The sequence below is a fragment of the Strix uralensis genome, chromosome 19 (assembly GCF_047716275.1).
Source record: "Strix uralensis isolate ZFMK-TIS-50842 chromosome 19, bStrUra1, whole genome shotgun sequence".
Classification (NCBI taxonomy): domain Eukaryota; kingdom Metazoa; phylum Chordata; class Aves; order Strigiformes; family Strigidae; genus Strix; species Strix uralensis.
Window position 1 is genome coordinate 5,237,792 of NC_133990.1, and position 13,265 is coordinate 5,251,056.

Sequence of the window (13,265 nt, forward strand, 5' to 3'; positions counted from 1 at the left end):
TGCACTACTGATGCTGAGGTCTTGAAAGGCAAGGACAGAAATCTGGTGACTGAGTCATTAAAGGAGATTTGTATCACTCATTTTACTGGATTATTATTTACACAGTAATCATGAAAAGAATTTTAGCAAGAATTCATTTCTGCATTTTGGTTGTTTGGGGATTTTTTGCTTTCAAAGCACGAGATGAGCAAGGCTACAAAATGAGAAGATTAGGGAAAAGGGGATGTTGGCACAAAGGATGCCCAGCCTTCATCTCAGGGCAAGGTCTCCATCTCTTCTGGGGCCAGGGTGTACCTTTGTTCCTTGGAGTTTTGTGCCTGATTCAGAGAGAATAACTGTTTCATGGCAGGGGCTAAATCTTTTTTCTTGAACTTGGAGGGTTGATTCTCTTCTTGCTCTTGCTTCTGGCGTATTTCAGGATGGACTTTGCTGGGGGCAAAAGCCTTCTCTGGGAATGAATCTGTTGCTGAAGGACAGTCCAGCTCCTCACGTGTAGTGGGAATTTTTAATGTTGTAGACACTTAAGGGAAGTCTTGACTGTTGCGTCATTCAGATCGTTGCTGGATTGATCTTGCAGGGTATAGACCAATAATGTGCCCTATTCACATGGAGAAATTGTGTGTGGCTGGGAGTTCTGGTGTCCGTGACCCAAAGGACTGATCCCTGTGTTAGGGACCTCTAACACATCTGACAGCGATGCCCATTTTTGACCCGTACTTTTCCCTAATATTGCTCCTCCAGTCCGGGTTACCTGAAACCTTGATGATACACTTTAACTTGGTCCCATCCCTGTGAGAAATCCAGGATTTGGACCAATGCACCATGGTTCCAACACCACAGAAATGTCATTGAAACTCTTCTCCTGTGGGATAGCCGAGAGCAGGATCAGCCTCGTGGTCCTGGGAGACATCACTTGGTTAATTAAATAAACTGGTGACCTCTGAGACAGGAGTGAAAACAAGAATGAAAGGAGGAGAGTGGGTTTTCTCCCCACTGTGTCTCTGCCTCTCCAGTGCTTCATTCTTCAGCTGCCCAGCAGGGCTGAGCTCCTGGCAGCTCGGGGTAGGCTCTGTTTTCCCTAACACCCCATGGTATTCCAAATATTATTTTATGCATTTTTTTAAAAAGAAAAGGTGCTAAAAGAAAAGGTGCTAAAATAAAAACAGAGAGTCTGTCCTGATTTGTTGCACTTCCTTTTTTCAGCTCTCGCTGTTAACAAATTTATTAATCTAATTGGGATTATTTGTCTTTCCTCTTACAAATGTTTTTCCCTCCAAAGGCAAAACTGGCAATGTATTATTAAAGTGAGGTCAGATCCCAGTGCCCTTTTCCTTGTTGCTTCAGTGTTTGGAGAGAAAACTTAAAGGGTGTTTTTTTTAAAAGGACACTGTTGAGAAATAAGAACTTGAGTTCAATTTGCCTTTTGCCTTTAATTTTCCACCTTTCCCTCCCACTTTCACTCAGTGCAACATGACCTGTTTTCTGTATATATGTGGTTTCCCAGCCTAATTTATCTAGTACAGAGTGTTTGCATTTTCATTACTTTGAAGAAAGATTGTATCTCCATTTTAAATGAAAAATCACCTGTTTTATTGGAAATATAAATAATTGTCAAATGTTTTCATTGATTTTTATGTAGATTTGTTTTCAAGCCTTTATTTTGCATCTAATATTTTGATGCTCTCTTTAATTTGGTGCACATAGCTATATTTCTTAATATCTTTAAATGATCTCGAGCATATCAAAAAGGTAGATTTTTCAGAAGAGCTCAGAACTAGAACTCTGAATAATTGATTTTTTTACTTTTGGTTGTTAAACTAAAAATGTTTCTTAATTTCTTTCTGATCACACTAAGAGGAAGATTATTTGGCAAAATAAATAAGATACCCTAAATGTTTAGTTTGATTCATTTTGCTTCAGCTGTATGCTCTGAAACGATTTAAATCCCTCTTTAAAAATTAAATACTGATGATTTTTTGAAACAAATGTACTTAGGAAGGAAAACTTTAAACATTTCAAAACATCTTCAAAATGCTAAGTAGAAACAATTTTTCTTTTCCCAAATATACCCATTTTTAGTCCCTTAAAGAAGTTATGGCCTCTTTCTTACCATGTAGTAGTTACCATGGGAAGGTTCCCGTCCCTAGTTATTGTAGGGTCCCTAAAAAAATCAACAAAGTAAAAGAGATGCCTCTGGAAGGTGATTCAACCCTCCTGCCTTTCTCTAATAACCATAGGGATAGGTCTCCTACTTATATTCTTTCATACATTTAGGGTCAGAGGGGACAAGCATGGGCCTGTGGATATACTATGTTAAGCACAGTGTATATTGTAAAGTCCTTAAACAGGCTCACTTGCATGTTTAGGGTGTAAATGTAGTTATATAGCAGAAAACAGTGGGGTTTGTAAGTGAAAGGCATTAACATCACGAACAATATGTAGATTAGTCGATATTAACAACCACATTAATTTAGATGAAGTTGATGAGCCAGCAGAGGAGGTTTCTCCACGGAGTGAGTATTGTACCAGCGACCTTGGGTGGGGGCAGGAGAGGTCATACTGTGAAATATGGTAATACTGTTAAGGGCTCTGGATGCTTTAAGGTGGTGCAGGTATGTATTAATACCAAGGCTTCGTTAAAGTCTAAGCAGGGTTGTTCCATCCTCTTAACAAGATCCGTTTTGCTATTTCTGCTGGATACCCTAAAATAAGACCACATAGTGTTTTGTCTGGTGCAGGCAATGCAGGAGTGGGTGAACTGATTCTTGCAGAAAATAATTAGAGATTCAGATAGTCTAAGGCGTGATGGAAAATATTTAAACACAAGGTGTCGTATTTTTATTGTGAGATCTTTGTGTAAGTGTCTGTAAGATGCAAGTTTGGTGCTTATTTTGGAAGAAGGGCTAGCAGTGTTTTTATTATCTCTGAGCATGCTAAGCTGACTCAGTGTAATGTAATTAATGAGGCCATCTTCCATTAGAGGACAGTGGTAAGAACTATTGCTAATTACTTCAGGGGCATTGGAGAAACGCTGCTGAAACAGGAGCTCTCAGTGCCCAGACGATGGTGTAGGAAGACGTTGATTCTTCGCAAGTCACCAGCTGCAGCATCGTGTGCTTTCAGTCATGCTGCAGAAACTGTCCTGCTGCTGGCGATCGAGTGAGCGCAAAGAGAGCAGATGAAGCTGCCGCTGCCTGCCCAGAGCGTGGCCCCCAGAGGACTTTGTTGGCTCCAGCAGCAGATATTTGCTAACACCAACATAACCCCTCTCTAGTGCCAATATTTCCTTCGGTCATGCTGGGACCTCTGACGATAACACAGGCCGTCTGAGGACAGCCTGGGCACAAGCCATTGCTCCCGAGTGAAGATGTGCTTGATGGACAGTTTTGTTCTTTGCAGTGGCATGAATGAGACTGGAAGGTTTGGTAACCTGATCCAGAAAGCCCTGAAATGTGATATATAGGGTGTGGAATATAGAGATCAGTGCTGGCTTCCCTCCCTGTCAAACACAGGAGAAAATGCTACTGTTTTATAAACTTTCCTCAACTTCCCCATAATTGAACTTATGAGCAGAGTGGCCTTGAACAGGCTCTTTATTATTCCCTCATCCATTTGTTCAGAGATATGGGCATATGAGTGCTGGAAACATCTAAAGCCTATCTAGCCTGACCTGCTGAATAGCAGACTGTCCATTTTGTCCATTAACCTCACCACTGAGCCCACTAACTCATTTCTGGCTAAAACATCTCTTCCACTCTTGGTCTGAAGAGACTGTGTGGTGGATAATCCACCATTTTCCTTAACAGTTTCTTTTAACGGCTGGACTGTTTCTTCACTTACAACAGTAATTATCCCTGCTGCTCCTGTCATGTATCTAATCCGTGGTTCACTGTAGTTTGCAGTCTGCACAGATGGAGGTCAGGACTCGGCTGAAGGGTTGCTGTACGTTAGGAGGGAGATGGTTTGGGTAGAGGGGATGGTGTATAGGAAGCCTGAGGTATAAGGTTCAGGTCTCAGGAGTAGCACTGTATTTTGAGCACTGGGGTTTATCGGTGGCTCAGTGAGGGCTCAGGCCAGAATCGGTGCTGCTGTCCTGGGGGGTTTGCAGGGGTGTCAGCAGAGCTGGATGGGGTCCCAGAGGTCCCCTGGAGCTCTGCAGAGGATGACTCCTTGCTGCTTCTGCTGTGCACAGTGTCGGGGCTGATTCAGCAGGTTCCTGCTGGGTTGCCTTGGTCAAACTAGAAGAGAAACTACAGTGTTCCCCTATGCCTTGCCTGGCTACAGTGCTTTTCTGTCTTTGTTATCGCAAGCCCTAAATTCACTCACAAAATCATTCAACTCCTTGTTTATCTGCTTCTTGGGCTCCATAATTACATCTGGTGCTGAGACAGCAAAAGGCATGGTGTGGGAGGCCACCAGCACAGCCCGCGGGGAAACATCAAGCCCCCGCTGCATCGGGATGTTCTTTCTGCAGAGTGACTGTGTGAGTCAATGGATAGATTTGCCTTTCTCTGGACTGAACAAATACGGCGAGGTGCAGCCTGCTCCATGGTTCTGTAGTGCTGCCTGAGCAAACGAGCAGCAGCCTGCTGGCTCCAGCAAGGTGAGCAGTATTTCACTGGGGAAAAACTGGGGGTGAATGTTGTGACAGGCAGCCTGGCAGCTGGACGTTGCCTCCTGAACAGCTTTGGTTTGACCATCTCTGTTTGCAGAGTGCGTTTTTTCAGAGCTTGTCATTTTTAAGGGCATTGATTTTAATGTGTTTTCTTTGGATGGTGATTTGACAGAGGATGAATCGGCTCCAAGAAGGAATGGCATTCCTTGGACTCTCACCTCGGCATGCCTTGACTGGAAGCTCTGGCTGTCAGTGGTACCCAGAGAGAGTTTTGTTGATGAAAACCGTTCCTTGGACTTCTCCCACGCAAGTGCCAAAAGAATGAGCCGTTTGTTTGGAGAATTGTCTTCTTCCCCATGGACAGGTGCCACTGTGAGTGAAACCATCTCAGGCAGCACACACAGCTCTCACGGACATTGCACAGCACCGTGGCAAAGAGCAGACTTTGAAGTTCACTAACTGAGAGGAGATTGCCAGATATTTGTGAGCTGATGGATAATTGACATCAGGAAACATTCGCAACTGGCTGCTCATGAAAGCCTTTGAGGAGCTCTGGAGCCTGTGATTTCCTTCCGACACACCAATTTCTAGCAGGTCAGTGTTTGCATCTGGGGCAATTTCAGTGGGTAATGCTCATTGGCAAAGCACAAAGTTTATGACCCTACAAATGGCATGATGGCTTTTGTTCTCTTCTTGGATACATATTTGAGGAGATCTCAGCTGTAATATGGTGAGCCAAGATCTGGAATGAGAGGCAGGCTTAAAGAGCTCAGTCTGTCTGGTTTGCTGTAAAGGAAGTTTGAAGGCAATGTGATCGTGGTAGATAATTTCCTGCACCAGGAGAAGATTTCTGATGTGTAACAGATATAAGAAGATCCAGTGGATGGATGTTGAAGTTAGGTTGGAAATAAGACAACTGTGGAGCAACACGGTAATTACCCAGTGGAGCAGCTGACCAAGGCAAGGGGGAAATTCATTCTAGCTTGGATGCTTCACCTTGAACCTGGTTATCCTCCTGGAAGGGATGCTCTAGTTCAGCTCTGTGTGAGCTGGATAACATTACATACTGATGGGAAAAACAAACTGAAAAACGGTGGCCTGGATCTTTTCACACACTGGGCAGCTTTCCCTTGTGTTACTGAGCTCACCACAAAAACAGTTATTTCACCATTGAAAGGCAGTAGCTGCTCTGGGCTCTGCACCTTTTTAAAGTTACTTTAATGGCAATGCAGAGGGCTGGGTTTACACTCCTTAAATGGAGAAAGCTGGTTACCTGTCACAAGGACAATTCAGAGCCCTTCAGTTTGATGCTATAAGTAGACACATTCGGCTTTCCTCCAGCATGTTAGGGGATAGGTGTGGGAAATACAGACATGTGGTGTGGCTGGCCAACTCAGAAATCATGAAGTAAAGAAAGAGTGATCACGCTAAACAGAAAAGTTGCTGCTTTTTTTTTTTTTCTTCCCTAGAAAACAGAAGTAATATTGGCACAACTGAGTTGTTTCATTTTACCCCAATATTTTGCTTCATTTTGGAGTTATTTCTGACTTGTATGTTTGGCTGTTTTTATTTAAAATGTGATTGGCTTGTAGATGAGCAAACAAAAAAGTCACTTTGAAGCAAAGCAGTGAAAAGTCTGATTCTGAAAACTGGCAAAATGATTTGGTTATCAGCTCTGTGCCAGGTATCACCTTCTCTCTCTCTCCCAGCTGCCTGTGCGTTGAAGTCTGCTTATGACTGCTGATGAAGACCTTAGTGCAGCCAAGGCAGCGATGCTGTCACGGGAAACGATGCTGTGGTTTATACTGTACCCTTTGCAAGGCTGCAGCGAAACCTCAGGGATGTGGGCAGTGCTGTGTGGCCGTACAGGTGCTATCAGTGCATCCAACAGCTGCACACGTGCTTTCTTGGTGGGAGCAAGCGCTGGGTTTGTGTGGCAGGACTACAGCCCCTCTTGCAGTTGTATGAGGCAGCAGAGCTGCGTGCCCAGGATCAGAAGCCATTTCTATACAGTGTGTGTAGTGTTTTTCTCCTGAAAGGCTTAGCTATGATAAGGCAAGGTGAAATGGGACATAAATCACAATCAAATAGCTGTGGTATGATGCTGTGTTTTTCCTCTTTGTGATACTCCTCTCAGTTCATCAGTTTTATAGCTGGGGCTTGGAACAGCTCTGTGCCTGATTCTTGTTAAAAGTTGCAGATATCTGTTAATGTCGGGCAGCTGCTGTGGCTGTCGTAGCGTTTCTGGGCTGCAGGTCAGTGTAAAGGGATTTGGATAGCATAGTTCCATCTGAGGGGCTGTCTTGTTAATTCTGGTATATTGGATGACTCCTGGAAGCAGTTTTCCTGGGCTATCACAAGGGTTTGTAATAAATCTTAACAAGACACCTCGACTATGATAAATCATTTGTTTTTCTAGTAGGATCATGGCTTATGGTCCCCAGAGGGAAGGAGAGGAACCTCAAACCCTGCGTCAAGACAGTGTCAGTGGTTACCTGGCTGTTTACTATCCAGCTAGAAAACATTGCAGCAGTCACCCAAAATCCCCAGGACGTTGTCTGCTGTTTGTAAAAGTCAGCATTTGCCTCCCAAGGTAAACAACTGCTCTTGAATGAGATGCTTTGTTTTAACCCAAGGGATTCTTTCCTTTCCCTGTCTCTCATGCTAAAAAGGGTCCAGGAGGGATTTACAACCAGTCAAGAGGAAAGGTGACAGAGTCAGGAGTAAAGCACACCTGAGCAAACGCTCCTGTTGCTGCTTTCACTCTGTTGGTATCTAACAGCTCTAGCTGAGCACTGGTGCAACTGGGGGGAGACTTGGAAAACTCATAGAAGGCAGCAGCTGTCCTCTTGTGGATCTCAAAACAGGAGCTAAAACTGAAGAGCAGAGTTGACCAGTTTTCCAAAGGTGTGTGATGCATTAGGCCAGTCCTGCACCTCCACCACCACCCCGTTCCCCTTCCTTTCCATGTTACGTGTTATTCTGGGTATTTTCTTACACTATTTTTGCTGTCAGCAGTAAGCAGACACATCCCAGTGTGGGGAGGTTTCCAGGCGAGGAGGCACAGGAAGCATGAGGCAATAGGCTTGGAGAGATCTCTGGGAGATGAGACGTGTAAATTAACATAATTGCTAATTTGCCTTTCTCTCAACAGAGATGGCAGAATTCATGGGTGTCAGTCATTGGTATGATGGAAGACAGATCCTGTCAGAAACATGTCCATGTGGTCTAGTTGGCCAAAACACTTACAGAGTAATTTTTAATTCATTAGTGCATGACCTCTTGATTAAAACATTTACATGGTTTGTAACTAAAAAAGTTCCTAAAGGATCAAATCTAAAACCTGTTGAAGTGTACCTAAGTCTTTAATTGACTGCAGTAGGCTCTGAATCCAGCCTTAAAAGTAACTGTTAATATGGGACCCTCTAAAGGGATGGTGTAAGTGCTGTGCTTACAGGTTGGACAAAGGTGGTGGTGTGGTAAATCCCCAAGGAGGAGAGGTGAGGTTACAGTGATCTGCACTGCTTAGTTAAATGGATTCAAGCCAGCAAAATTATCTTAATCCAGGCAACTGCTTTTGTGTAATCCTGTAAATGGGTTAAACTTGTAGGATGGCAAAGATTCATCCCATTAAACTTGGGGACTTAGCTGTGGCATCTAAGGTAGAGTGTCATCGCCCTCAACAGTGGAGAGGGAGAGTAATGACCAGAGGGTGATCTGGATTTTAGTAGTCTCACTGATTTGGTTTGGCAGCTACCTTTTCTCTCTCTCTGGGTAAAGAGAGAGCTGAAGGAAGTGCCTGCTGTTTGGTGGGGACAATCTGGATCTACAGCTTGGACAGATGGACATTAGAAAGAACCTCAGAAATATTGTAGATATCCCTGTCAGTAGGAATTCTAGTGAATTGCTGTGATTAAAAGGGCTGAGGTACCCTTGGATCGGTTTGAGTGATTGTTTTAAGATGAAGTCTGATAAATTTATGGAAGGGATTGTATGACAAAGCAGCAGAATTCCTAGGGCTTGAAAAGCGTACCTAATCTGTTGGTATCTCCAATGGGTTTGAAAAGAGATCAGATCACTCTTTGTACCATATTTATATAAATTTGGTGTTCCCTGGCTGCTTCTGTTTACCTTTGAGATCATGAAGGAATGGCTTTCTCTCTTGATGCATAACTCGGTTTCTGGTGGGTTGGGGGAGCTCTTCCAGGTCTCTGTAGCACTGGAGCCTTCAGCGTGGCAGGGGGTAAGCAGCTCACTTCAGACCTTCTGGTGGCATTGCGTTCTCTTCAGTGCCCGACTTTTGCACTCAGTCTCCAAACCTGCGGTCAAGAGGGGATTTTCCATTCAGGTTCATTTGGTAAGGGCTGCAGGGGATTGCTTGGTAGTTATGGTATAGTTTTTTTCTTTCTTTTTTTTGGTCATGTTTGTTTTGCCCATCTAAATAACAAGATCTGCTTCCCATGTTCCCTTAGAGCCATATTTAACAAATTCCCTGCTAATGCTGTCCGTGTGTTTCCTCGGTCTGAGGAGGAGCCCTCAGGGGAGAGAGCCTCTGCCACACCATTTCTGCCAGACTTCACGTGAAAGATAGGAAAAGAGATGTAAGGGGGGTGATGGTAAATAAGGCCTGTTTTGAAGGGGAAATGGAGTGCAGGCCTGGGGAGAGACAGACACAACTCATACTACTGGAATGCAATTGCTGATGGACCGGTTAAATTTAAAAGGGAACGACCCAGGCCCAGATGTTTAAGAACTTCAGCATGGCTTGAAACTGGCATAGCAATAAAAGGGCTCTTGTTCGAAAATAGTTTCTCTGAGGTTAAAAAAGAGCCCTTTAAAGTAGCTGCACCTTCTGACATTGAAATCCATGGGTCCTGGGCATGGAGAACCAATGATGCAGCTGTGGAGTGCCACCATCCTTCATAAATGACGGATCTCCTTCACCTTGCTGTCCCCATCCAGCACCAAGAGGGATGCAAACCCTCCATGACTGGTTGAGCATAGCCATGCTGCTGTGGCTGTAGCACGGCATTGCAGATGGTGCAGAAGGTGACAAAGGGGTAGCAGTGGTCCCCACAGGGAGGAGAAGGGATGTAGTTAATGGAGAGGAGTGGAAGCCACTGTGTTTGCCAAAAGGTCTGGCACCCCCTAACTTCAGGCAACTGTGTGATACACATTAGGTATAGGAGGGCCTGTAGCCATCCCTTCTATGTCCTTTGCCCATCGTTAGGTGCAAAACAGACCCAAAACCACCTAACAAACTGAAATTTTTAATATGGAAGACTGAAAACATAAAAAATTTCAGTGAGCTGCCAGCTGAGAGCTGGGGCTTCTTTTTGGTGCCTTTAGATGAAAATGTCTTAACAATCCTGGGAACTTGGTAACACCTCCTGCTGTGGTTTCATATCCGTTTTATTTTTTGAGGTGAGCAAGCCGAAGGAGTTGCAGTAAGACACTGAAAGCTAAGTACAAAGGAACAGACAAATACTGCTATTTCCTATGGAGTAATTCTCCATAAATGGTCCCTTAGGTGCCTGGGGAGGAGCTCCTTTGGTCATGCTGCAGTAGAACTGTAAGGTCAGGCTCAGGAATTTGGTTGCAGATAAATGAGACCACAACAGAAGAGGCAGAGCACATCAGACCCACCTACTGCTGTTTGCCACAGATCTACTGACTCCACATGGCAGAGCTGCTTCTGCAGCCAGCAAGCTCCATCTTGAAATCGCAGCCTCGCTGATGTGAGTGGCAATATTCCCATCGTCTTTCGGGGACAGCACTTTGCCCCCACGCTTTCTAATGTGCAGCTGGATCTTTCCCAGTGATCCCATTAAGGCTCTTCGGGGAACTGTGGGGAAATTATGTTAAGAAGATAATTATAGGGTAGCCCAGATAAAAAGGCAGGTCAAGAACAATTTGAAGAGTTGGGGAATGAGTTCAGTCAGCTGAAGAGGTGTCATAAGGTCTCTATTCTCTCCAAGACGTTTTCTCACTGCCTCGGATGAAACTTTAGCTGCAGCTTTATACATGCTCTTCTGGTTTTCAGTATTTCCCTGGCACAGAAAACTCTCCTTGCTGTATGTATACCAGGTACTGGCAGAGCTGGAGTTAGCTGAGAACAGTTGGATTATAGGATTTAGAGACAGATGGGACCTTTTTCATTATATTTTTTTATGATTAGCTCACAACATAACATGTGAGGCAGTCACGTATTTCATATTCACACAACAAATTATGCATCTAGTATGAAATAGCTCTCGTTTCCTTCTCTGAAATAGAGTATGAATTTCCATCTGGAATATATAATGTGGTTTCCATATGTACAAACAGAGACTTGTTACAAGTATCAAAGCAGAAAGAACGTTTTGGATGATAATGTGCTGTGGAAGTGTCTGTCCAGTGAATGCATGAGAGCCGACAGTTGATTCACAAATCCTGAAACAGAGACCTAGCTCAAGGGTGGGGTTTAAGCCCAGTAGGATCTGTGAACCCTGTGTCTTCTGGTTAAGGATACTGAATTTAAGGCATCCAGTGCTGGAGTGGGCTGTAATGCCTGAAGTCCAGTCTACGCAGACCTTATGAACAAGGGGTCAAACCGCCTTTCAGATCTGGAAGAATCTTGGTTTCTAAATTTCCAGAGCTCAGCTTGCAGTGGGTGCTGAGAGCCTGCTTGTGTGTCAATGGTAAGTGTGTCCTGGAGAGGGGGCTCAGGTCCATGCTCTCACCATTAACCCTCCAGTGTGTGCATCAGTCCCATTCTGGGGCCAGCCCACCACGAGTGCCTGGAACAAGCTGCTGAGAATTGTTGCTATAGGCCTGTTTTGGGCACATCTCCTGGTGGTGGGTGACAGCCCTGAATGTTCGGTGTCTTTCAGTGTGACCGGTGTTAGTGCTCTGCTGAGGTGGCGGGGAATTTCTGCTTTTGTTACCTCCAGGTCAGAGAGAGTCTGGCCCTGTTACAAGCCAGAGGTGCCCCACCACCAATTTTAATATCTTAGTTTCTGGTTAGCTTCCATTACACATAGAATGTGTCACAGTTTTCCCTTTTTTTTTGGCTTATCATATCCTCAAAGCCTGTTTCTGAAGGGTGAATGTATTGTTTATTGCGTAGCACAGTTTTGTGAGTATCTATGGAAATGGCATCTGGTCGCCAAATGGAGACCTTCTCCCCCTTCCAGGTCCTTAAAAGAACATGACAGTAATTGAGCAATAATGAAATGTTTCAGGAGGAGTGTCGGAAAGTTCAGAGTGGTATGGAGGAGTTATAAATCTGGGCTGAATTTGGCTTGAGGAAGAAACCCTGTTATAAACTTATTGGCTGCTGACACTGTGCTTCTCTCACCTTGCACAAGATGTAAAGCTCACCTCAACACCGTCACGCTGCCTTTCACTTGCACCTGACTCAAGGTGCTGCTGTCTCAGGCACCGCTCTGCCTCCCAGGAGATCAGTAGCAGAGAGATCAAGCGCACACTCCGATGCGTGCAATATGCTCTGGCCAGACCTCAGTGTGTCGCCTTACCCGGACATCCCTTCTTCCCATCGAGCTGGAGTTGGAGTTGCTAATTCCTGCAATAAGAACCTGGGCCAAACCTTTATAAGTGCAATCAGTGTGTCTCCCTTCTGAAGTAATTTGTCCCAACAAAATACTTGGCTTCAGTTTTGTTCAAGCTAGCTTTTGTGTACCTAAATGGAGACTTCTATCCAGCTTCATAGTCCTCTGTTAATTATTCATGTTGTTTCTAATTTGTGTCTCTCAGAAAAGATTGCTCTTTCCCTTTTCTCGTCAGAACGATGGTTTTAGAAATAAACCTGGAGTTTCAAATTCCAAGCTGGGAATCTTTTAGCAGTGGAAGGCTATTTCTGACATGTCAGATTCTGTCAAATTCTACTCTTAGATTGGAATAAGTTGCCTCCAGCTTTCAACCTAAAATTTGGTGACTTACTTGAGGAAATTGTATAGGCTGTTGCTACAAACAGGGGTGGGAATTTGGTACTTCCAAGTGGTGATTCATCTCGTCTGTTTTACGTACCTCTCTTAGGGTTGGATGTTTGCATGGTTGGCAGAGGTGTCTGGGTGGTGGGTTTGTGTTAGACACCCCATTCTGAGACTGTGAGAACGGACCTCACCTGCACAGATACAATGATTTGTAGTGTAGACATCCATATCTGAGAAGATATCAAGGTTTCTATCACCCTTGCGGAGAAATAGGTACTTGTAAGGTGTGATTTATCTGGGCTGTCTAGCTCAGATGGAGAGGGACATGCAAATATTGAATGCTGTTGCTTAAAAATTATTTCTGACATTGTCAAAGAATGTCATCAGCCAAGGTTTGTGTCTTGATTAATTTTTGACATCTATTGTGCAGTCATTTCTTGATCCATGTGACATGCAGGATGCAGCTAGTGGCGGACCCTAAGCAGAGTATTTTTGTTAGTATGTAAAATGGCTGATAAAAGTCTATGCACTTGACAGCTTTGCAATCGATCAAACCCGTGGTCCTATCAAGGAATGAAATCACATCTTCTTGACAATAGAAGGAAAATAATACGGTCCAATGCTTTCAAACTGGTACTTAAGTATCCTGCATTCAGCTGAAATAACTCAGAAACATGCAAGGAGTCTAAAAATATTGGTCTGACTGAAAAATATTT